At 38.8% G+C, this 27,568-nt stretch overlaps 1 protein-coding gene and 1 pseudogene across 3 annotated transcripts in view; both read right to left on the bottom strand.

The window, feature by feature from the left end:
• Positions 1-27,568, bottom strand: part of LOC110157035 (Kv channel-interacting protein 2-like) — a 90,861-nt gene that overhangs the window by 48,558 nt on the left and 14,735 nt on the right. The gene's annotated exons all lie outside the window — the stretch shown is intronic.
• Positions 26,540-26,656, bottom strand: LOC129411649 (5S ribosomal RNA; annotated as a pseudogene).

Here is a 27,568-nt window from a genome sequence, read left to right as displayed (position 1 = left end):
AGTATGCACCTGTGGGAACTGGTGCCCTCAACCTTCAAATCAGGGGACGAACACACCAAATACCATCCAAATAAACTTACATTTCATAATTATCACCTCAGTTTCAAGGTCGTGTTTACAAAGTCTGGTCCCTTGGGTTCATTTTTCACTATTTACACATACAAGCTTTTCCCTTGGTTCTCCTCTGTCCGTGGTGCTGAATTAAAAGTGATTATCGTTGCTATGGAAACCTCCTGACTCCATGGATTTCTTGTTGTCTTCACGTGACTCTGAAAAATCGAAAAATCGATGGTACCTTCAGAGAATGGAGGGCAGTCTTCATGTGCTATTATTAAACAAGTGAGAGCAAAGAGACAAGCAGATGGCACAGACTTTCTGAGGTACAATTAAAGATCAGGATTATTCAGTAATTAACGGTTGCACCTCCTGTTTTTTCCATGCTGGGATCATTTGTGGTTCATCTCAAAGCTATTCCAAGAACTGCAAAGATAAGAAAGGAAGTCTATTTTTGGCAACAGTAGTTATGGGTGCAAAAGTAAAATGTTTATTTACTGCAGCAAAGGAGCAATACTGGGGTTCAGTATGAAAATTTAATGCAATACAGGACAATATTCTCCAGAGGTAAAAGGACAAACTTGTAAGAAGTCAAACAGTGAATGTGAAAGTTACCACGGAGACTATAGAATGTTTTATACCAAGTTTGAAAGTTTTTATAATACTATTGATTAAGAAAATATTTGGCTTTCCAAGAGCCACCAGGTCTAAACCAGGGCTTTAACTGAGCCAGGTCATAGCTAGGGCTAAACCAGGTCTAAAATAAGACTCAAGTTGATAGTTTGAAATGAGGACAAAGGAAAAATGAAATTGGTAAATACGTCACAGACAGTGGGGGCCGTGTGCAGTGTGTCCAAAGGACACAACCACAGTATATACCTGTGGGAGCTGGTGCCAACAACCTTCAAATCAGGGGACAAACAGTCCAACTATCATCCAAAAAAGTTATCATGTTAAAATTACTGCCTCAGTTTCAATTTTATCCAATCCCTTGGGTTCTTTTTCACTATTTACACATAGTCAAGTCATTTCCCTTGACTATTCTCTGTCCATGGTGCTGAAATAAAAGTGATCATCAATGCCACCAGGTCTTAACCAGGTCTTCCACTGGGTCAGGTCAAAGCTAGGGCTAAACCAGGTCTAAAATATAAGTCCATTTGATGGTTTAAAATGAGGAAAAATAAATGAAATAGGTAAAAACATTAAGATGAAGTTCTTAAACTGCAGAGGACCCTGACACACCACCAAAAGAATCCTGCGTGCCACAAAAAGTACCCCAGCCACTATTTGAGAATCACTGATACAGATCAAATGAAATAATAATCATGTAAATATACTATTACATGACTGAGGTTAAAGAAGACATGCTGTGCTTGAGACTACTATATAGTTAAAATCTATGACACCCTTGGATCGTTATGTTATAATTTGCCCAGATATTCATATAAAACAACTTATTAAAAGAAACAAGTCCACTGATTTCCACATTAGAAAACTGTCGAGCTGACGTCACCCTAAGCGTCATCACAACCAAGAGACACAAAGTCGGTCCCTCCTATGGATATGTAAGCAAAATGATGATGTGATGCTGCCAAATCCTACATGTGTCACAGATTAACAAAATAAAATTGGAGAATGTAGTAAGTCCAGAGCGGTGGGCATATACGTGGTGAAAGCAGGAATTGATCTGCTATATGGTGTCTTGAAAATAAGCGATTAAAGATTGCTCAAACATGCACAAATCACTCCAAACATTACTTCAGGTGAGTAAATGAGAAGAGAAAACAACTATAACATGTTTAAAGGCTCTGAAAAGTCGATTTGGCATAATAAGTCTGCTTTACAGTATAAAATATATTAAGCAATGATATTTTTGAACAAAGTAGTACTCAAGAAGTGAAAATATTCTTTGGTCTTCTTTATTTCGTCTCTTGATTTTAGTTTTACCAAATCAACTGACCTTGTTCCTTTGCTTCACCTCTGACTCCTTCTCAGGCAGCTACACCTGTCCACCTGTCCACCTGTCTACTTGTCCACCTATCCACCTGTCTCCCTCCCCCTCCTCTGTCCAGTCCCTTGTACACTGTGTAAGACAGGACATGAGTCAGCCTGCATTCTTTCAGAAACACTAAATGAATGAAGCTTTTGTTTGAATCTCACACAAAAGCGACTGACACAAATTTCTCTCTCTCTCTTTAGACATGCAGTGTTCAGTCAAGCCAATGAATAATGAAGTCCGCCAACTGTGTTATTGCAGCTCGTCAGTAAAAATGACTCAGTGTGGAGAATACATTAGTTTAGGATGAACTCTTCAACACCTCATCACAAACTTTATTTGACAAATGAGTTTTCCACTGCAAAAACAAAACAGGAACAAATGGAAATAAATCAAGTCTAATTAATATGTATTCACTTTTTCCTTTGGCTGACAGATCTCAAAACAAAAACAACTAAACTCTGGGACTGTTTTGAAAACTGCAGCTTTCCACATTAGTTTAGGAGGATAATGAATGTCACAATATTAGATTTTAGTGTAAATATTATTGTATGAACTAATATCACAACTACACACAATCACTGACACCACCAACAGTGATTATCGACACAATACCAGCTTTATGAAATCATTTGAGTTTTGATTTAAACAACTTATTTTTGCTTCAGAAACCACAATGAAATGCTTTGTGAAGCAGATGGTAGACCCCCTACCAAAGTCACCTTTAATGAATGACCAAATAAATTGACCTAATCTTCTGTCTGAAGACAAAAAAGCGAAAGAACATTTTTCAGCAATGTGAAAGAGGTTTTGGAATTATATGTTTTTTCTCCTCTTCTGAAATAATTATACATCTGACTGTACATTTGATTCTCTTTACTTATTTTTCAAATAATGTGCTGTAAAAGTTTGACAGAAACAGAGCGTGCTGTCACAGTGAGTGAGGGGTTACGGAGAGAATAAGGTTTATAAGCTACTCTTAAATGACAGGTGCACTCCTGACGTGTCTGTGAGGCTTCAGATCACCTCCACATCGTTAAAACCAACTCTGCTCTGACCCCACCAACTACCGCAAATCACAGCTCAAAATCTCTCCTTTTGCTATGACCTAACCAAGTCTATTTTAAGTACTGTGAAATCTATGGAGGATGAAGTAATGATTTTCCCAGTTTGTGACATGGGTGGAGCTCTGTGTGTCTGCTGCACTGGGAGTGTTAGAGCACTTGGGAGACTGGCACGCACGCGCTATGACTATGTCTATATAAGCACATTCACTTTAACAGGCATATTGTGGCAGGCAAAGGCACCAGCTGGCGAAGCCCACTCGACGTGTCAATTGAGTGTGGATCATGTGATGCGTGGAGAGGAGACAAGGAAGCAGAGGGAGAGAGGAGAGTGAAAGGGAGGCAAATGGAGGAGCACAGGTGGAAGCACTTGTGTTTGGGAATGCAGGGGATTCATAGACATGTCATGAATGCAAAATAGATTATGGGAAATTAAGGTGGTAGATAAGCTGAATTGCTGAGTATAGATCAAATATATATAGTTTTGATTAAAGAAACTATATGTAAGATTTTCATGAACATATCTCTGTCCCCAGACATGTTCAAATCAAATATAGCAACTCTAATATAGATTTATATGAATTACAAAAATACTGGACATGATTGCCAGATTTGGGGCTGAAATCTAGTTGATTTAAACCTAAAACGCCTCTCTCTCAAATCCTCTCCTGAATCCTCACAACCTAAACCCCAGCACCGGCAAGTCAATCATTAATCAGTGCTGTACTGCTCTTGCAGCCTCTGAGTGAATTCTGGAGGAGTTTTCACATGAGTCATGACCTTTTTCCATTTACTGAGAAAAACTTGTATGTGTCCTCAGGTTTAGGCAATTGCAACCCAGGTCTCAGTTGTAAAGCAGAATGCAGGCTACATATAGTTCCTTTAAGTATTATACTATTGTTAGTGTGCACAAGCCTTTTTCTTATAGGTTTACACATTTGTCTTAGAAAAGTAGGCAATTTAAAAACTCAATACAAACCATGCACAGTAAATAATGAATTTTCAATTGCAACCAATACTAACATTCATAAATCATTGGCCTCATTCTGTTGATTCTTCTAAATAATAATTGACCAGTCTCAATTTCCATACTGAAATTGTCATCTTAATTGTAACATCTTACAGTCCAAAGGTGTTAACATCAAAGACTGAGACAGAAGTGAAAAGGTGTCAGACTTCATGGTTCATGTAAGATTAGATGGACTTCCTGTCTGCTGTTTTATTACTCACTCTATATCCCATTTACACTGAGAGCTCTCAAGCACCAGCCCTGGCTCAGTGTGCACTCACACTCAACTGTCTTCAAGCAGCTGTGATGTGCTCAGAAGGCCACACGCACACACACACACACACACACACACACACACACACACACACACACACACACACACGCACACACACACACACACACACACACACATCTTTAAGGAACCAGTTAATAGACACATAACCTTGAGAGAACAAAGTCTAATCAAATGTACTGGTCAGAGGAGTGGTCTTATTTGCATACGAGAACAATCTTGTTTACATTTTGTTGTGATGAAATAAATTCACTCATCTGCTTCAGGGGTCAAGGTGTATTAAAGCTATCCCAGTTACTATGGGCCTTACACGGGGTACTCCGCACAGGATACCCCACGGACAAAAGAATAATCCCTCAATCATAAGCACTCCTGTATCTATGGAAAAGGGTAAATAATAATAATAGTACATTTTATTTATATAGGGCTTCAGAACACTCTAAGAAGCTTTACATAACAAATATTAAAACAGTCAAAAGAGCAATAAACACAGGAAAAATACAGAAAAGATAAAAATAGCCTATGGAGTTCAAAAGTGACCACCAACCACCATGTACTGCCAAGTAAATTTCCTATTATTTTTTCCCTAAACCAAAAAAACATTTGAAAAGTTGCAAGGGGCTTCTTGGCGATGTGGTAATTAGTTAGCATAAGACAGTTAATTTAATTTATATATGTCTTTGGAGCTTTATAAACCACCAAGTTTCCAGACATTTAGGAAATATTTCTTCAAGTACCTCTGTGTTGTAGAGCTCCATAACTCTGTTTAGTTTAAATGTATATGACCACCAGGCTGAACCAGCACTCTCAAAGGGAGAGATTGTAAACTCCAAAAATAATGACTAATACATATTTTAGCAGCACATAAAGCACCACGCTCACATAAAATAACTCTGTCTCACCACGATTTATTCTGAGGCATTTAGCTCTTGGAGTTCTTCAGTTGCTGCACGTTCACAGACCACTGATGTATTATTAAACAGAGAGTCTCACTTCAATTTTCATTCACTGCCTGACAACTGATGCAAGACCAGCGCTGTGCAAACCACTGGATGTGAAAGTGCTGCCATCTTCTGGACAAAACTGGAAAACTGGTTACACTCAGACCCAAGTGATATTCAGATTCACAACAGCAAAATATGGAAATGATGTACCATAATTATTAGAAGAGGAAGAAAATAGTGCAATGATTTCAAACTGAAAAGCAAAAAAGAAATTAATAAATACCTTTCATAATTTTTTTTCCCCATAAATCAACATTATTTACCAAAGTCTGTTGTTTAGTCTGTATCATAAACTGCCTGATAAAATGTTCTACAAATGAAACCAAGTGAAAAACAGAGGACATTTATTGATTACTAAATGTTACGCCATAGATGTATTAAATAAATCAGACCAGTAGAGGGCAGACACACACCATAAAAAATCTAAGCTATTGAACTACAGCCTATGCGATAATATTTACTCCTGCTAACAGCTGGAGCAAAATGTATTACTTAAATCTCACCGGTAATTTAATAAAAGAAACAAACTGTAAATAATTCATACCTATGAGTAATAAATAGTACAATATTGTACATGTACACCTATAATTATATTTATGAGTTTTGTTATCAATCAATTGTGTTTTTGTTTTTTTGTTTTGTTTATTGGGGATCCATTTTTTTACACAGCAAAGTGTACGCTTCATCCCAAAATAATACTGTTTTAATTACCATGCCAAACCTGTCAATTACTAATTCTGAAAAATCAAGACCATTACAAAACTAGTCAGGAAAGGTCATCATTTGTTCCTCTGTTTTAAGTAAAATTGTTCAAATGAGTACTGATACCAGTTTTTGCATTCCTGATCATTTAAAGTCATTCCTGAGCATTTAATTTTTTGTAAGAAAATCTAATAATCACCACAAATACTGGAAAAAGCCTTTAACAACAAACTCAAAGTGTATTTTAGGACAAGGAGACAGAGCTGGCACATCAGGCAGAAGCTCTACAGAGAAATGGATCACTGGGCCATGAGGTCTGCAAATAACTCCCCCACAGGCTGCTGGACACTCTCCCTGTGTTTTATAGAGAGCCATCAACAAACTGCACCGTCACCGCCACCGCCACAACACCAGAGATTACTGGACACTTCGGAGACGCATTAGAGACTGGGCAAGTGCAAGTGCTGATGTCAACAAGGACTTCAACCGCACTATGTTTCACTTTCATCTAACAACTGGAAGAATAATTCATTAAACAGCTAGTACTATTACCATTACTGCTACTACTGTATGCTACTGTGGGAATAAACAAAGTCCTGTTTCAGCTTCCTGTTCCTGTTAAGACTAAGACAAACTTTATTTGGACACAGTAGCTCACACATCACAACAGATTATAACAGCAAAAAAATATGAATAATATAAATATATCTCAGCGCCCCCACCCCCCTTGCCCAAAATCCCATCCGCCTGCGTACCCCACACAGGCCTTTGAAGTAAATGCATCTTTTGTGTTTCTGGCAATGATGAGCTGACAACTGATAATACATTTTTTTGTGTATTCATAAAAGATTTTGCAACAGCAAATAATTTCCAACTTCATGCAGGCCTGGTGACCTACTGAACATCAGTAGGTCACTAGGACTAAACCAGGACTAAACCGGGACTAAACCAGAACTAAACCAGAACTAAACCAGGACTTATCTTGGACTTGAGAGAGAGGGAGAACCCCGAGCCTGTGGAGCAGGGTGTCCACAAAGCACGATTGGGTGACGGCTTTCGCCCCGCAGTCACCAGACCAGACAGTCTATGCGGGTGCGCCTTTGGGCCTATACCGACACTCAGTTATGTTCAGACTCAGTCCTGTTCCTGTCCTATTCAAATCTGGTTGAGTCCTGGTTTAGTCCTGTTTTAGTCCTGTTTTGGTCCTGTTTTAGTCCTAGTTCAGTCTTGCTTTAGTCCTCCTGGTTCAGTTCTGGGATCAGTCCTGTTTTAGGGCCCCCCAGGGGAGGAGGTCCTCACCTATTGATAACCGCTGCATTAGACATTTTGAGAACTTTTCCCCATTCAAAAGATACAATATTTTCTTTTTAATTGCTATACTATAGTATAGTATAGTATAGCAGTACTATATACTATTACGATTGCAATTAACAATTAAAAACAATATATATCCTCTTTTAAATGTTCAAGAGTCCTCAAAATATTGCCTTTTATTTAAAAAACAGGAATATACTGAATCGGTGTAGATTGGTGCATCTCTCACAGAGTAATTAGAAAGTCTGGTGCCTATCACTGAAAATTGAAGATTCCATCCCTGCTTGTATCCCAGGTGCCCCCGTCTCCTCATCGTCACGCCCCTCTCTTGCCCCTGTCTTCCTCTCTGTCAGAGTGGAGCAAGTGTGAAGGCAGCCAGCAGGTATTTAGTGACTGAAGATCAGACAGGCCTCAGAGCTGCTGCTGCTGCTGCTGCTGTGTAGGAGGAGAGAGACTCTACGCTTATTTTCTGACTCCTGTTGCTACTGAATAGTGCTTAGCCGCCTTCACACCACTGTAACACATGTTCAATACCCATGTCTTTATTACGATATAGGGAGATGATTTGAAAAATATGAGTCGAGTTTAGTCCTGAAGTTGACTTTGTTTGGTCCTGTTCAAGGTATGTCTATTAAAGGTGCATTGTGTAACTTTTCTGATGGAGGGATGTTATTTCTTTGCCTGGGATGTTCCACAGTATGGCATTAAACAAATATATTTGTATTTATTCAATTACTGATGTATTATTTCACAAAACCACTGCAAAAAAAGACGCAATATTACTGTGGGTCACTTCTCCATAGATCTGACCTTTAACTTTGCCTGGTGATGTGAGATGCTTGTCTCCATGAAGACAGTTAAATTAAATGTCATAATGCCATTTCTAGAAAAAACAAAATGTCAAGCAAGTGGTGGACCCTCTAGTAGAAAAGTGACACAGTGCACCTTTAAGATAAAATACTGAGAACAGTAAACTATTATAATGCAGATAAGACGCTGGTAGCTCTTGTTTTAGGATCTGTGCAACGATCCAGCTTTGTATACTTTTGTAATTAGATATTTGTGCCCTGAGAAAGACCAGAAAATGTGTCAAGAGTTTATATTTAACCTTTTTAACCGTGTTATTTGTCCCAATTTTCTGTTTGGGTCTCATATTCATTTGTTAAGTGGGCTTATAATGCTAATCAAATCACAAGGAGGGTGTGAATAGTGGGAGAGATCGCAAAATACTCAATCAGGGATGACATATTAATGGTCCTATTAAGTGACTCTATATGATATAACCTGATCAAAAACAAACCTGAAGCTGTGTTTTGCTTCATTCCCACATGTTTGACTTCACTATTAATCTGTCAACATCTCCAGAGTTCAAAATGCTCTGTTCTACCTTGAGGTATCATGAAGCGGTAGTTGTCAAGTTAAAGCTCCTTTTACCTTTAGTTCAGTAGACATTGGCAATTCCAGGGCTGAAATCATCCCAATGATTCGAGTGAAGGTGTATGGAGCACTTCCTGTATTACCACATGACATCACAAGGTAGAGTGTTAAACATGTGAGAATGAAACAAAACACAACTCCAGTTTTTTGATAAGGAACATCATTCTAACATAAATCAGAAAATAGCGCAACATGGGCCCTTTAAACAACTTAAAGGGCCCATGTTTTTGATGAGGGAACAAAGTGCATAATACCCCATCTTAAACTGCACATCCATTGTATAAAAAAAAAACTGTCAGCACTTTATAATAACGACACTTTAATTAACCTTAATAACACATGAATAAAAACTTCAGTCATAATGTACAAATGATTCAGCCTTTTGAGTACACCACCTGCTTTACCAGTAACTGTGAGGGTGCTTTAACAACTGCTAAAAGGATGTCCCTGTTGGATGTTACTCACACAGAAAATGATAGAGAACGGAAAAAGCTTATATGAGCTGCCTGCCTCACCTGCATTACTCACTGATTAATTTTTGGTAATCTCATTTCACAGAGCGCCCACACTTTGACCTAAAACTAGTTCTGCAGCTGAGTCAAGCACTTCAGCTCCGCTCCTATCATCCAGTTTGAAGAGAGACTCTACAAAATGTCCTCTCAGTTAGTCCTAATGTGGCTGGTGTAATGATCCTGTAGTAATGGAGTGTTTGTCTATTATAGTCATCTGTCAACATTAGCAGAGTATGTAATCTGTAGTTTTGAAATATTACTTTAGAAAGTGAGATATAGATTTGAATAGTGTTTAGTCTATAATACCCCGAGTAAAACAAATGAACAGTAAGTGTAACACAATGAATCAAAACAACAAATTGTAAAAGTCATTACGAGTGACTGTTACAACAATCCCTGCCACCTGCTAATGCCATCTGGCTCTGAAAATGGAGAAAGTCTAAAAATGTCAAACTACTATAATCTCTGTTGTTTGTGTTATATCATCATAATAACCCCAACTGTCTGGGATTACCCAAACTGAATCCAGCCATCCCTTTAAGAAAACAACTGAAGAAGAAGATAGATAAATGCAATTTGAGGGAGCGTAGAGCAAGTTCTTAAAAAGTTGTTGGATTTCCTCATAAAGTCGCGGGCTCCATGCCATAAGAACTATAGCATTAGTTGTGGTGCCTCCTGCACAGCTCCTGGTGGGTCATTAGGTCTGTGTGTGCAGTGATGAGGACAGCTGCTGGGTTAAACAGACCATCTGTATCTAAATGATGTCATCAGGCCTAATAGGACAAGGGGCACATCAGTCCCACCACTGTCACCACCAAGGACAAAAGGTCAACTTTTCACACCCACAGACACCCACCTGGCTGGTTTTAGAGTTCACACTGCAGTGTTTGATTGTCTAAGATCTGATTTTCTCTTGTACAAAACTTTGTGAAGAATTAGCATACAACTTGTATTAAAATATGCAGTGGTCAAATATATCTTTTGACCCAAAAAGAACAAAGAGAGGTCTGGGCTCTGTGTGCTGGTAGAATGGGTTTAGCAGACACAGAGCAGACAACATTTAATAAACTGGCACATTTGTGCTTCTCATTACTTTTGAATAATGCCCCCATCCACAGAAAAAACCTGATTTCTACAAAGCACTGAACGTATTATGGTTAAGACCACTTTAAGGAAACTTCCGTCCTTGTTTGTAAATTGCAGTGGACTGTGACTACAGGTAGGAAGGGTGTGCCCTCTGTAGGCTGAGGGACCATTCATCACAGTCAGAGCACAGAGTTAGGACAGGTGCAAGGGGCAGTCAGGACTGAAAACAGTGAATGCCCTCACACTGGACTAGTACTAACCACATACCTTACATAGTTTACCCTTAAAATCACAAGCTAATCCAAAAGGCAACAGATACTTGGAAAGCTATGTTTGTGCTAGTAATTTGTTGCCTTACCTGCTGAGTTGGATCAACCCTTTCCATCTGTTTGTGCAGTTTTTCTTACCACTTAAAATGTATACTAACCCCACAAGAGCTGGACCAGATTTTCAAAGGCTGGTATCCAATTATCTAAACTGTCTCTCTGAAACTGACTCGAATGTTTAAGTTTTTTCTTTTCTTTTTTTCTACCACATAAACTTGGAGGACCAGTATTATCACTTGATCTCAGGATGGTACCTGAACATGAGCACTTAGCTGAGTCTCTCTAGCTAAGATCTCTGCTACTCACATTGTGATGTGCAACGCTGTGTCACTTCTCTATGTAAACACACTCCTCTATGTAATCCCTGGTTTCTCCTGACTTAGTCGCACATTTCTGTATGAGCCTTTCCTCCTCCTGGAAATGGACTACATAAAGAAGTTCTATGATGTTGATAGTGGCACAACTATTGGGTTGTGCGACACTGATATATCCATTTGTGAATCTAGAAAATTGTTTAAAATTGTTTACTTTTTTCAGTGTCAAGTATTTAAAGACAGCTCAGGGCAGTAAAAGTTCCAATTTCCCAGTTCAGTACCTCCAGATTTAAAATGGCCTCCAGTCGAGATGCCTGATTCCAAAAACACTGTCCAGGGAAACATTTTCTACCATAGACCACTAAAAAAGAAAGAAGTAGTTTTCATTCTATTCTTTATCAACATGACAAGAACATGGATGCATTTTTTACCTCCCCGCCAGTTGAGAACCTTTTACAGTGATACCTCATGGTTTCATCTGACTTCACACGCATTTGCCCCAAAGACTCATGGGAAATGAGTGGGTGGACAGGTATGGATGGGACAGAGGCAAAGGGGGCAGAGGGGGCAGGCGGGGGGCACTGAGTGGGTTCATTCTCTATCACACTTCATTGCTTTGGGTCATTGTGTCCCTGGGAAAAGGACTCCTGGTAAATGTCCCTACAAATGTTTATTAAAAGACATGACATTTAAAAAAAATTCGATAACAAAAAAGTTTTAAATTTAAAGTTCATTACTGCTTTGTCAGTGCTCTGACTTTTTATGCACTGAAAAGTTATGGTTAGAGGGTCAAAACTTTAAAAGCTTTTTGGTAACAGCTGTGACTCAGGAGATTAACTGATTTTTTCTACTGGATTGCAGAAGCATTACTATTTTAAATCTTAAATCTAATCTCATGACATTGTTACTAAAAGCCATCTAAAGTGCAGCATGCATTAGAAGTTACTACAAAATGTCAAAACAAGATATAAGATATAAATTAAATTCTTCTTCTTCTTTCTATATGCACTCAAAAAGTAAACAAATACTGTATATCTGTTAAACTTTCACTGTGTTTGTATAGGGGTATCTTCACTGACCCATGTCTTCAGTCTTCTTGGTGAGTAAAAGGAAAAAATACATTATTCAGTTAAATTGTAATTAATATGACAGCCCAGCTAATTATGATTAACAGTGTGATTAGCCTTGACAATTACAATGTAACAAAGACGGCTCTTGAGCACTATAAAAGCAGAAAATTGCAGTGTGAACTGGATTTATTGTGCATTTTAACTGGATTCCTTAGATCTTTCAAGTAAAAAAAAAAAAAAAAAAGGTTTGGTCAAGTCCACAACTTTTCAGTGTCCAACAGTTTCAGTGTATTTTATTTTATTTTTATTTATTTACTTATTTATATATTTTTCTTTTATTCTGTTTCTGTGCGCTCTGAGCTGGCCCTTTCCTGCTGCTAACATATTCTCCCTGTGACAGAGTAGAGGAAGCATCATAGGGTGCGTCTGGCAGGGCAGTGCTTTAAAAAGGCTCCCCAGGCTTCACAACGTTCACTTTATCTATAATACATAGTGTGGCTTGTTCCCAGTTCACTAAGTCTCCTGGCTACACTCTGCTCAGACCGTTCCCAAAATTGTTTCCAAAATTGTCTAAAAATGTCTCTAAAGTGCAGGAGCTCTCAAATGCAGCTTCAGGGATCTCTTAGTCGCATTCATCTATCACTCTCTCACTTATCGATCCATTTTGCACAACCAATTTTGCCCATTACTCCCACAATCTCCAATTCCGTCTCCTTCCCCTTGTCTCCTCTTTGACACACAGTTAGGAAGGATGGATGACATCAGTAGCCGTCTAATTGGGAGTGGGCCTACACTGTAAAAAATACCTCAGCAGCAGAACCCATGTGAAAATGCTGCCAGAAGAATAGAGAGACAAAGCTTTTCTGACTTGCATTTAAAGGTGCACTAAATAACTTTTCTGGTGGGATTTTGATCAACTAAGAAGTGCAGTATGTGCATTTCAAAGGCCACAAGTAAGGGACTTTTGGATTGTGTGAAATGAGCTGTTTGTCTGGTCAAGTCCAAAATTATATATTATAAATATATGTACTATATACATGCTATATAGTGTTATAACAATGCCAGTAGCAGACAGTCATTCTGGTCACTATTGGATGAACTATATCTTGAATGAATATAAATAATTTCTGTTATATTTCATCAGTGCCCTGTCCTACACTTGCAGTATGTTTGGTTATAACAATCAGAACACAATGGCACAGCCAAAAACAAGGATAAGCAGCAGCACAACTTGATCCACCGCTCACACCCAGCCCCAACATCACAACCTGATCCAGCAGCTCCATCACACCCACAAGCTCGTTTATGCACTATTTACCTTTGAGGCTCCGTCCTCCGTCCGCTGCTGTGGGTCTGAGGAGCGGTGTCTCTCCCTCGCGTGTGTGGATGTTTAGGCAAAAGTAGCTAGCCACCACTAGTCATTGTGTGAATCAAAATAAGAGCCGTAGGATATCACCGCAGCCAAATACACTAATTTCAGCTTAATGCTTCTTTTCTTGCTTGGCAGAAGGGTCCCACTGAACAGAAGACATATTACTCCCTAAAAACTGTTCCTCGGACACACTTTCACTTGAAGTTGAACTCCTCATTATCCATTCATTAGCCTATAGCAGTAACATGTGGAGAACATCCCATAATGTCACCGCATTATGTCTCCAGTGGAGAGCCGGGGCTGGGCGGGACAGAGCAAGCAGCTAAATCACAATAAGCCAGGTGTGTGATAAATGTTTTAAAAAGACCATTCACTTCATTGGAAGTTCATCCCCACCCTCCACCCCAAGACGTACTTCAGGGCTACAAGCAATGTACTGTTCAGACAGCAAACATAAAAGAAAACTGAGTCTGACATTAACTTAACATAATTTATTTGCGTCATTTACTACTTTAAATCAATATTAAGTCCATAGACATTATAATAAGTACTGTTAGCATGTACATTTGAAAGGAAACATTACATATTGGTTTGAATTGAGTATGCATTATTATTGCAGGGCCCTGTACAATCTTTGGATAAATGGGGGGCCAGGGCTCTACAGACTTTGAGAAGGACTGGTCAACACTATGCAAAGGACTTAAGGAGAAGATACTGCAGAGAGTCAGTTGTTTATTTAGTCTCTTTATTTAGTTGCTCTTTTCTTATTAACTCCAGCACTCTCCCATAATCTCTCTCTGCTCTACTTCCTCTAACCACACGCACTTTCAAGCAGATTAAATATGAGAGTTTTTATTACAAGATTTAGGGGCATTAGTTGGACAAAGCTGTCACGGAGTTTTACATAAGGTCTTTTTTAGTAACATGGACGAGGGACAGTTTGCATTTGTTTTTGGCAGATGGCCTGAAGGAAAAACAAAATGCTGTGACAATATGAGGATGGATAAGGAGGGCTGTCACTGCGGGCTGACTGCAGGAGGGCTGCTGAGGCGACAGGATTTCTGAGGAGACAAGCCAAGGGCAGAAGACCACTATGTCAAACTCAAGAGCACTGCACCTTTATGGAAAGTACTGGGATTTGACAGGTGTAGTATTTTAGCTGTGAAAGACAGATTTATCACAAAATATAAGATCATTTTAACAATGATAGATTCCACTGCATGATCTGGAGAGAAGGTCTGCTGTGATTAGCTGGAGTTCATGATTTTAAAACCATGAAAAGAGAAAATAAGTATAAACCTGTCTAACTAGTTGACAATTTTCACAAACCATTTGGAACATTATTGGTATTCACATGAATTAGATATTTATGTATTTCTTGCACATTAGAAAAGTTTTACAACAGGTTTTCAGATGGAGAAAAGAAGTAGAGCGGACCTGCTGATCAGCTCTCATCCCAAAGTGCCATATACTGACTCACACGGCTTTTTGTTACTAAATAGTAACCCATTTTTTGTTCTGGTTTACAATCCACTTTATTCAGGGAAAAACATAAATGACTAAATTATAAGAGAAGAGTAGAGATTATGGTTAAGGTTAGGTTTGATTAACATTATGAAGAGTGTAAAGACACTATCCTGTCCTTTGCCTGGATGACAAAAGAAGGAATACAAAATCTACAAAACTATACACGCCTTTAAAATTCATAAAACCAACCTCCTTGTTTTTAATACTGAAAATGTTTCATTTTTTTCCCATTACAATACACGCTTGCTTGACCCCAGTCTCTGGTCAGGTACTATTTTTAGCCAGTACAATTTTGACAGTCTTCTAAAAACTGCTTCAAGTTCACTCCAGATTCTCGAGAGTGTGTTGTATTAAGATGAACGTCTTTTTGCCTGAGGACAAGAATAGAGCAGCTTTCAATGTCTGGACTAATGGAAAACCAAACAGACACTGACCAACAAAAGCCGATCAAACCCTTGTGAATATGTGTATGTGTATGTGGGGGGGGGGTGTCTGCTCGTGCGTGTGCTTATAAATTCTGAATGAAGTTTCTATTATATTCAATACCTCTTGGGAGAGATTAGCGCTCTCCAAACAGACAGCCACTTGAGGCAATACAGTGAGTCTTCAGCACACATGAACATTTACAAGGCTGAGTGCAGAGTGGAGAGGTACCCCTAAGCGATACAATGAGAACTGCAGTAGACAGCCAATATGGTTTTCAATAGTGTGATAATAATTCAAATGCGAAAGGAACAATATGTGGGTGTAGAGATAAATGCAAGCTGGTTATGTGTTTTGTGAGACATAATATGCAAAATATACTTTTATGAGATGTTATAATCCGTTTCCCGTCATACATACTTGTATTGTTATTGATTCCTGCTCTACATTTTATCCTTGGTTTTCAGTAACATCAACCTGCCCGAGAGCTACAAAAGGGGAAAGTATCTTCTGATATAACCTTGTACTTAGACTTAGACAAACTTTATTGTTGCACAAGGGAAATTACTTGGACACAGCAGCTCACATATTTCACCAAAGCATAAAAATAAATAGAAATCAATTCAAATTTCAAAGTGATAAAAGCAGCAAAATCAGCAAAAGTATTGGGTCGAAAAAGGCACAAATATACAGATTTGTTTATGTGCAAATAGAAGGCTGTATACATGAGATTATAGGATCAAGAGAAACATTGCAAATATGAAAACAGTGATTTGACATGTCAAGATTATTTATTACATAAGGGTGAGTTGTTGTTGTAAATTTATTTGGAGTATGGTATTATAGCCCTATTCATACGGGTTTAGTTTCACCTGTGGATCTTTGGTGATTTGTAATAATTGCGGACGAAGCCTGAGATTTTAATCCCATGCAAATGCGCCATATCTGTCATCTGTTAAGTAAAAATTCCGCTGCAAATGACCTACTATACAGACATCCAGTGATAATACTAGTCCTGTGTGAATCTGCATCTCAGTGTTTGTTGTTGTAATTGCGCCTTTTCTATCTCTTTCTTTTCTTTCCGTGTTCTTTTCTCTTTGAATCTCAGTCAGTGCTGGTAAGATATCCCATGCAAATGCCCTGTAAATAACACAGAGGTGGGGCGGTAATTTGCAAATTGCCGGACATCCTCATGGTTGTACTGATTCTGTGTGAATAGGGCTTATATTCTATATACGAATGTTCTTATGTTCTATTTAGCATCTTACTTTTCTGGTCAGTGAAACATTGTACATTTTCTCTGTGCAAATTATAGCATGTGTTCATATACAATTCACATATGGTTTCATGAAATTCCATAGACTATTTGCAACTTTAAGAATTCACTTCAAGAATTCCTGTTAAACCATTGGTGAATTTCTCAGAGCCATAGGTCTGTCACGTAATTACTATACCAACTTATCACTCAATATATGAAAGCTAGAACAATATTTTTTGGCAGTCAATATTTATTGTGGGTATTTGTCTGTACTGTAACAAGATTTGATCCATACAGGGATGAATAAGTAACTTCTATGACTCATTCTAGATAAAATAGGTACTATGTGTTTCATTCTGCTATTTATTTATTTCAGTTTGTGTTTCTTAACAATATTTTACATTTAGAATTGTTTTTTGTTGGGATAATCCTGCTTTAGGGTTATTGTGTTAGTGGTATAAATTAGTTTCAATATTATAATTTATCATCTATTTGTACTTAAAGGTGCACTATGTAACTTTTTGGTTGGGGGTCCATCACCGTCTTGTTTCTGTGGAAATGGCATTGCTCTGCTTGGAATGTTTCACAGCATGACATTAAACAGATCTACCTTAAATTTATTCAATTACAGGTGGTTTTATAGCTCAAAAATACCTAAAAACAGGCATTCTGACTGTGAATGGGGTTGCTTCTCTACAGATCTGACCTGTAACTTGGTCTGGTTTGGTCTCTGTAATGATAAAAAGGTTTAATGCCATACTCTGAAACATTCCAGACAAAGCAATAACAGCTCAATGGACCAAAGCAGGTTACACACTGCACCTCGGCAATACATTGTTCTCCAAAATGTTTTTATTGTGACAGACCTACAGAGCCATAATTCAATGAAGCTAATTAATGTAATGTCTTGGAAGCTATAAGATGTTTCCAATGAAATAAACATTTTGACTGACAGTAAGTGCATATCTGATCCCTTTACAGTGGTTAGCCTGACTGTAATTAACTGTCAGTGTGCAGTACGTAGGTGTGCCATTCTCTGACACAGCTCCACAAAGGTTATAATTTAAAAAGCACCAGAGAAGGGAGAGAAGTATGACATTTCAACACAAAGGGCCAGTCTGCAGTACCTGGAGCCTACTTTATGTGTGGGAAAACTTTCGAAGACTTCATTATTAACGCTATATGTTCGTTCCCTTCTCGTTAGTGGCTGTTTTATTGTTTACTTTTAGCTTTAATGTGCACACTGTAAAATATTTACAATTCTCATTAAAATGATTCCATTGCTATTTTGGATGCCACTATTCCTGAAACACTTGGAGGACATTTTAGTGAGCCCATATTTGTGATGCTTTTCACCACCTAATTAACATCTATTTCAGACTTCATTCGAGGACAGGACTCATTTTATCAATCACAAGAGACAGTCTGGTCAGAGTGGGCTATTTAATTTTTTTTTTTCTCAGATTCAGTTCACAGAGATGGTACCAATAGAGACTTAAATTATCTGATGTTTGATTTCTTATTTGGAAATAAGGAAAATACATATTAGGGCTAGGAATCACAGGGTCCCTCATGATTTGATAAAATACCCAATATCTCAATGTATTATCAAATTTAGTATCACTATATTGATATTTTAATGGTACATGTCAGTGTGATAGAGTGATACAGTTTACATTTAAGCAGTTATAAATCTTAGAATAGGATATTGGAACTAAACACTTCAAATGCTGTTTATCCTCTGGAATAATTCACATTAATAACAAGATCCTTATTTGTGTAATTAACCTCTGCTACACTTTTAATAACCAAACTTGAGCTGCAGCTGTTTTGATTTTTTTTTACAATGACTTTTTCCACCATCTAAACCCACACAGATTGGAGTTTTTATTCTCCGGAGAGGTGAGCCCTGCAGAGCCCCGCAGGTGTTCCATAACTGAGCTAACATGGCTCCAAGCTGTTAGCTGCAGCTGTACAATCCCTCTTTCCCACCAACACCAATTATTCTGAAAAACTAGGCCTTCTGTTCAAACAGGGATTAGTGGAGCAGGACTGGACACCACATCACAAACTAAACTCAGATCTCTCTTGTTGTCTCCTCCATCTGTGAGATGCTCTTGATCGTGTTTGCATTGCTCCACTCTGGCGCTATGGGGTTAATTGTTGGTGTGACCTGTACCTGGGCAAACACCTCACACATACCTGACTGTCCATGAAAGGGACAGAAATACCTGCTTTTGTGTTTGCGCTCAAAATTGACACCAGTCTAAGCTTAGACAGGAAGCCATGAAATGTTGGTCGGAAAAATAATTGATAAATAATTGATTTTCTACATATTTAATTCAGTTTTCCTCATTTCAATTTCTTTCAAAACAAATGTTATATATTGTTTTGTTATATTGATGATTATACAAAGTGCATTTGTGCAATAATAATGATAGAGCCTTACATTTGACTTTGCGGTGACATTATGGGATGTTCTCCAAGTGGTTGTATATGTCATTCGTTTTAGTTTTTTTTTTTTTTTATATATATATCAATACAAGTGGTCAGGTTTAGGCATTTGATTTTCAACAAAAACAGTGAAAGCGACTAACTGAAAAACAGTGGGCTAATTGTGATTGTAATGTTCTGTGTAAGAGATTTCCCATCTGTCTTTCTGGTCAGATTGTGGTAAAGTAAAGATCAGATTAAAGTCTAACTTTAACAGAGCTTCAGACAGAGCAGAGCCTACAGTTAGCATCAGACGCCCAGGGAATATTGATGACATCAGCTTCAAAGTATCAATTGCACTTACTTATTGACAGGCCTCTCAGCATGATACACATGTCAATATTCATTCACTTCCCTGTGGTAAAATGGACGTAATCTGCACCACCAGCCTTTCTGACCATGACACACATTCATCAGAAAGTCGAGTAAAGTGTCTTGCCCAAACACACAACAACAGCCTGCACTGATTGAAACTCAGATGGAACCACTATCCTTTCAGTTGGGGGGCTGAATGCTCTAACCACTGAGCCAGTGCTGTTCAAGAATAAAGCATTAGGAAAGCCCTCTGCTAACCTACCCTGGTGCTCTGTTGTACTTACATCATTATGACAGAGTCCATGTGGGCCCCTCCAGGAACAAATCCATTTAACAGTGTGAGGCTGGGAGCCAAACAGCCCTTCTCCCAGTCAGCAGAGCATTGATCCGAGCTCCCCTTCAACTTTAGACAAGCCCTGGGAGAAAGTGGCTCCTGTGTGGGTTTCACCTTTAGATTTCTAAGCAAGAACTACCACATATAAATCTATAATGACCAGAAACTATAAGCATCAGTACTTACAAATACAGATCAGAAATTCCAGTTGTTATTATAAGCCAGTGTACTTTATGCCAGTCTTAAACACATTTTTAAATACTGTTATGCAACAAAGGGCATTAACGGCAACATTAAACTTAATACAACATGTCAATCACTTAGAAGAGTTATAAGTGTGTTCTAGTATCAGCATCCAATATTAATCTGTTTTTAATTTAACTAGTCTATTAAATAAAGTCATTCAAATTTGGCCACTTGCCCTGGTCTGGTTTGAGACACATTTAGTCCTGAAGTATGCAGTATTTGGTTTAGTTCTAGCAAGTGTGAACAGAGCCATAATTTGCTCTGAATTGAATATTGATACTTTGCAACTGATGTCAATATTCCCTGGGGGTGTGAAGCTAACTGAAAGCACTACTGTTTATGATCTGACCAGAGTAAGGATAAGAATAAGAGCTGGCTTAGTTGAAACTACAAAAGGTGAGATGATTTGTGCTGTTAAACAAGTCTCTCACACATCAAATTACAGCAACAATCTAGCCAGCATTAGCCAACAGGTTTTCAGTTTCAGTCACTCTCACCTCAACTGGACCATAAACACTTATATTCATCACAGGCTCCTGAAAATGTGTTATTTAAATGTATTTTGCATTTTTTCTTGAGTTCTCAGACTATCTTAAAACTTATTTGTCAGTTTTGCTAATGTGTCCATTGTGTCACCATAGTAACTGCTGAACATTCCCCCAATAAAGACACAAGTAGAACTCCCCCAGCATGATGTCACCGCAAAGTATCCATATTATGAATAATATCTGAGTTCTTCGGATATCGCCCATATTATTCACACAAGTGTCACTTAGATGGACCCTAAAATAAGACAAACACCAATGGCCTGTCATAAACAACAGATTAGCACTTCAAATAAATCAGAAGCACAGTGTTTCGTTCAGTGCTCCCTTCACATGTGCTCAATTTAAAGCTGCCATAAAAGGAACTGTAAATAAAGATAATTGGCTGAGATCCACAAGGGGCCAGCCTGCAGTCCTGATAGCCACACATGCACACAGACACACACACACACACACACACAGCACACATAACACACACACAGGCGGCACACCGACATACACACACACACTATTACAGGTGGCTCATTAAGTGGCTTAAGTGAGAGAATGCAGAGAAACGGCGGTGGCATCATGGTGTCAGGTGAAGAGAGCATTGTGTGACAGAGATGCAGTAAGGATACGAAAAATATAAACAGTATTACTCTTATTTAGCTCGGATGTGCTCAGTGAAGTGTTTACGTTTTACTGTAGACAGAAGCTTAAAATCTTGAGTGAAACTATCAGTGAGGACAGCTCCGAATAGGGATAGAATAGAACAGAGATGGTGCCAGTATCTGGACTTTTTAGCGTATCAGCTATCAACTTTAAATATCCAGCACAGGATATTTTGTCTTGGGCAACCTGCACCCTGAAAATACCCTTAAGGTTTCTAAAATACAAAAAGTACCCACCTACCATCGAGCGAACAAACTCTAATGCTGCAAGGTCAAACGGTTTCTATGAAGTGAAACAGCCTAATGAATCAGGCTACTAATCCCTACATATCAGCCCTAAACATACCTGCAGATCTTATGGGCTCTTATCCTCTGAATTCTAAACAATCAGTATTTACACCAGCCATTAAAAAAAAGATCAATCTCTAGTTGTGGACATGACACGACCACATCAATTTACAGATCAGACCTGTGGAGATGTGCCCCCGCTCATGGATGTTTTTTGAGGTAAAAAAAAAAAAAAAAAACTGCAATGGAATGAATACAATATTAGGGGTGGAGAAGAGAACAAGAAAAGTGAGAAGAGACACAAGATTGGATTTACTAGAACAAGACAAGAGGAGATTTTGACATTATTTATAAATTGTGCTATCAGTTCCCAATGTTGGCCTCACCATTTTTGATTTACTTTATTTAAATTTTCTGCTGTCATTGTAGCACTGCTTTTTGGGACTACAGCTTCTAAAACAAAATGTTACTTGTACTTATTCAATCCAAACATAAAAACATGGAATAAAATCTCACAAGATAATTTTTCTCATGTGTGCACAGTCAGTTTTGCCTAACAAGATCTTGTGGCACGAGATCTTGTTCCATCCCTACAAAATATGTTTAATGCCATACTGTGGAACATTTCAGCCACCTGGCACTCTAGGATTACAGAGCTGGCATAAAATTCTAACCATGAGTGAGTATTATTATTAAAACATATGCAATAAACTGTAATGGCAGACAATTTCCTCGGACACTCCAAACAGTGACAGAATATCCAAATGGGACAGAATATGCTGGGATAACAAAGTGTGTTTTGGAGTGGAAAAGTGAGTCTATAATTGTTTGTGAGTGTGTGTGAAGCGTGCCAAATCTGTGCCCGCTCTTGCCTCACACAAGGGGAGAAGGGACCCCGAGATGCCCAATCCGAAACACAGCTGCTCAGCTTGATAAGACTGACTGTGCCCTGTGAATGGAACAGCGGAGAAGGCAGAAATTGTGCTTGAAACACCTTTTTGAATAGACTTGTTTCTTCAGAGCGTGTGTTTGTGTGTGTGTGTGTGTGTGTGTGTGTGTGTGTGTGTGTGTGTGTGTGTTTGTGTGTGCGTGCGTGCATGTGAGTGCTATTATCAAACCCCATCTGTCAATAACCTGCCAAAGATCTTAGTCTTCAAAAAACTTCAATAAGGTCACGGAGACATAGACAAGGACACCAGAAATACTCTTCCATTTGTAAGGTAGAGAATTGGGCTGTGACTCAACCAACCCATTACACACATAAGAACAGAGCATCCACAAGCCTGGCTGCAAAACAGACAAGAAGATGGTACATAATGGCGAAAGTCCACTTGCAGTTGCAGTTCAGCTTGCAAAGATGAGTAATTTTTAAATCATTTGTAAATACCCTGTGAATAAAGAAAAAGCTTATTTTTGTTTGCATTTGTGTTATTTGCAAATAGTCAAGAATTTCAATCTGAAGGGAAAAGCATATACAACACATGATACACTTAAAGTTATCAGCTGTGACCATCTATGTATTTCTGAATCCTAATGTAGTATGAGTCACCTTTGCACCTTTTACTTATAAACTTCAGTTTGATTCACAATTCAGGACTGAACCTACCTTGTACTTGCTCCAGTTCAAAAACAGGTTTGTGAAAAGCAGCTACGCGCAAAAAAAAAAAAAAAAAAAATGAAACTGAATGAAACTGAAAAAGACACTTTGCCAGATGAGAACCATATGGGAGCAAGTACCCATGATTATCCAAACAGCTGTTTTTTTGTTATGATGCATATCACAGTGAGAGAATGGGTGGAGCTACGAGAACTAAATGGAACTAAAACTTCACCCATGAATCGAAATCTGATATACAGGGAATTTTAAAGGAGCGCTGTGGAACTTTTTGCTGTCTAGAAAGTATAGATGGTAGCGATTAAATGTATCTATCTCAAGTGAGACAACTAGGCTACATTACAGGTCAGATTTTTGGGCAATAGATGAATAAATGCTACATAGATAAGTTTAATGTCATGCCATGGAAAGTTACGCACTGCATCTTTAATCTCTCTCAAACTGTAAACCTAAAAATAACTAAATAGCTCTTATTATAATCTACATTTCAGATAACTTACTCTGTATTTGTGTGCGCACTCAGTCCTATTGTACAATCATCTACGTGGGGGTAACTGCCATAATACATAATCAGAGTGGAGTGAGTGCAGTGGAAACCTATACTTTGACACGGTGACACAGCGGCTGTCTCCACATGACAGAAAACAGCCTTTGTGCTCCCGAGCACGAGGGCGAGAGAGGCCGAGAGAGGGGCAGATAAAAGAGGTGAAGAGGCTTGTTGTCATAGACGCTCTGTCATCACCAGCACAATGAGGATCACACATCACAGACTCAGACAGAGGAGAGAGAGAAGGATTTTCTGTGACAAAATAAATGAGAGAGAAATCGCGTCGTCAGAACCAGAGGGCGGCCCTTCTCCTGCATCACTCCACCGTCAAACCCACAAAGCACAGAATACCATTTATCTGCTCCATCTTATCTTGTGTCACTGTTAATCTTTGACTCTTTTCATCAGGGTAGAGCTGGATTTTGGCTGTTGAAATCTTTTATAGTTTCCTCAATGTCTGTGTCAAACCCATTGGAATTGTCATTTAATCTGACGGTGGTCTGGTGGTGCACCGGAAACACATATTTCCTTAAAGGTGCACTGTGTAACTTTGTAGTAGAGTCTACTAATGTGCTTCTCTGAATAAAGTAGCTGTGCCCTGTCCTGCAAGTATTCAATAACAAGTGTTTGCATTGCTTAAAAATACATGGACAAAACATCAGTTCTTACTGTAAGCAGGTTGTCTCTACTCAGGTCAGACCTGTAATTTGGCCTGGCACCACTTGCTTGTCTCCACAGAGATCAACAAGTTTAATGCCACACTGTGGAACATCTCTGGAAAAGCATTAACATCTCCATTGAAACCTGCAAGTCGCGGACATTCCCCTAGAAAAGTTTCATTGTGTACCTTTAGTCTGCTACTTGACATGACATGATTTAAAATATATTTCTTTGATGAATCTCACTAAAACAAGTATTTTTAGCTGCTCGCATTAAAATCCCATTAGCACTCCAAAAGCAGACTCCTTTGTAAAAATGCCAAGAGTAAATTGACGTGTCATAGATGTATGTGATGTATTCCACACAGTGCAACCATCTGGGGCTGTGGAATGTGATTGGGTTAGTGAAATGTTGGCAGGATCTGGGTGCAGGTGGGCTGAGGGTTTGACAGGTGCATGAGACTACATGATGGATGTGTTCGATGCAGAACCAGATACAATAAAGTCTCAAAGGCTCATCTGGTACAGTTCATACAAAAAATACAATCCCTGTAAGGCCAAGTTTGTCCCTCCACACTTCCTGTATTTACCACTGTATGAAGTTTCCCATACAAAAATACCAAGACAGTCAACTATTCTGTCTAACTTCACTCAGAATTCATTGTGCATTCACCACCAAACACATGCATGTCTTTGAGAGGTGCGAGGTACTGGGAAGAACCTGTGGTGATGACTCCACAGAAGCAAAATAAATGTTTACATTTTTGGCAGTTGGCCGAAGTTTGACCCCGCTTCCTTCAAATAAAACAGCAGGAGACCCACTTAACAGAGAAATATCTTGTAAATCCATAAATGTACTTGAACTATTCTTTTATAACCCTTGTGAATTGTAATCGCAGCTTGTATTTAGGTCATTAAAAATCTGAAAGTAAAAATGGTTAGTAAGAGAAGAGAGTAGCAATTCTATCTATAGCCCTCTGCCTGTCTAAAGGAGGATTATTTCAGCACAAAATCTGAACAGAGGCACTGAAAGAAGCATTTCATCTCCGCTTCTGTAACTTGGGAACACACACCTGTCTGCTATAGACACATACACCTCTATCTCTGCCACACGGAGACCAACAGTGGAGCAGTAAATCTCGCAAGCTACACAATTTTCCTCAGTTCCATATAACACGCAATAATTACTAATAGACACAGACTGTTGCCAAGTTGTATTTGATTTGTTTGTTATGCAAGATCAACAAATGTGTTCCCTCAAGAGCAGTGTAGAGCCACTTCAGATTAGTGGATAGAAGATCATAAAAATCTATTGATGCATTCACAAGACTGCACCAAATGACTTGGCGAGATCAGGAATCTATTGCTTTGGGAAAGGTAGCAAATGAAAAAAAAATAAATAAAAATTACATCATCAGTCTGTTGTCTGGGAATCAACATGTGTTAATTTGGTGATGACACATGTTAAATTGCACAGTGTGGTGTCAGAGGACTTTATTATGACTGGATGACTGGGATGATATAACCTGCAGATTTATATAAGGATGTAATATAAAGACAGCACCACAATGAGTTTCCATGAGTGCTATAGGGGCAGGCCCGTGGTGACAGAGGGACTTAAAGGTGGTGACACAGAACAGCTGCAGGATCAGATCACTCTCACCTGTACTATGAAGGGAGGACATCAGGCTACATTCAAATAAAGTAATATTGATTAAAGGGCCTGTATTACACTATATTCTGATCTAAATGTGTTATAATGTTGTCTCCTCATCAAAAGCATAGCTGGAGTTGTGTTGTGTTCCATTCACACATGTTTAATTGATTGATTGATAGCATTTATATAGCGCCTTTCAAGATACCCAAAGCGCTTTACAGTTCATTATTCAGTCCCTCCACACTCAATGGTGGTAAGCTACTACTGTAGCCACAGCTGCCCTGGGGCAGACTGACAGAAGCGAGGCTGCCAATCTGCGCCATCGGCCCCTCCGACCACCTCCATCACTCACACTACTTTCATACTAGGCAATGTGGGTGAAGTGTCTTGCCTAAGGACACAATGACAGTTTTTTGCCACTGGCACCCCACTGTGGCACCTGGACTTCCTAGCTGTCTCCCATCCAAGTACTACCCAGGCCCAGCCTGCTTAGCTTCTGAGATCTGACGGGATCAGGCTTTTACAAGCCGGTATGGCCACATAAGTCCATAATGTAACTTACACAAAGCCTGCACAGATTTCTTCTCTTCACTCTGTTCCACCTTGTGATGTCTTGTGGTAATACAGGAAGTGCTGCACTGTGGATTTAAAGACCACACATCTTCATGTTATTAAATGATTTTTCAGATCAAGAGATTGTTTTTCATACCTGACAGGATTACAGCGCCATCTGCAGCCTAACTTCCTCAGGACAGTGTCCCAGGTGTGTGAGAATAAAAAAGCCCCCTTGTCCCGGTTTATAGTCTCGTGGGCAGGTTTCCGTATTTGCCTCTGTCCAAATGATGTTTGCTCCATCCCAGCTGATAACATGGTTTTCGCTACATTATGGACTGAGCCAAAACCTTATAAATCAGCTGACTGGACATGTCACAGGAAGATCACATGAGCTCTCTGAGGAAGACCGCGAGTGAGCAGTCAGAACTGTCAGGTATGAAAAACAAACTCTTGGTCCGAAAAAATAACCTAACAACATAAATTATCCAAATGAACGTTATTGGACCTTCACACACCTTCACTTCACTTTGAATTATTAGGATAATTTCAGCTGTGGAATTGCACATCTCAGTCAGTCAGTCTGCCCCAGGGCAGCTGTGGCTACAGTAGTAGCTTACCACCATTGAGTGTGGAGTGACTGAATAATGAACTGTAAAGTGCTTTGGGTATCTTGAAAGGCGCTATATAAATGCTATCAATCAATCAATCAATCTCTACTACGCAAAATGAAAAATGTAGCTGTTAATGACATCACAAGAGAAGTAGACAGACTAATAATGCTCAAAGAAGTATGAATGAAACAAAGCACAACTGCAACTATGTTGTGATGAGGTAACAACATTCAAACATGGCTTAAAGTCAATTTTGCGTAATATAGGGCTTTTAATGATATAAAAGTCAT

Source organism: Boleophthalmus pectinirostris, unplaced genomic scaffold (genome assembly GCF_026225935.1).
Source record: "Boleophthalmus pectinirostris isolate CB_2022bp ecotype Guang Dong unplaced genomic scaffold, ASM2622593v1 HiC_scaffold_5, whole genome shotgun sequence".
NCBI lineage: Eukaryota > Metazoa > Chordata > Actinopteri > Gobiiformes > Gobiidae > Boleophthalmus > Boleophthalmus pectinirostris.
This window is presented reverse-complemented; position numbering and strand designations above follow the sequence as displayed.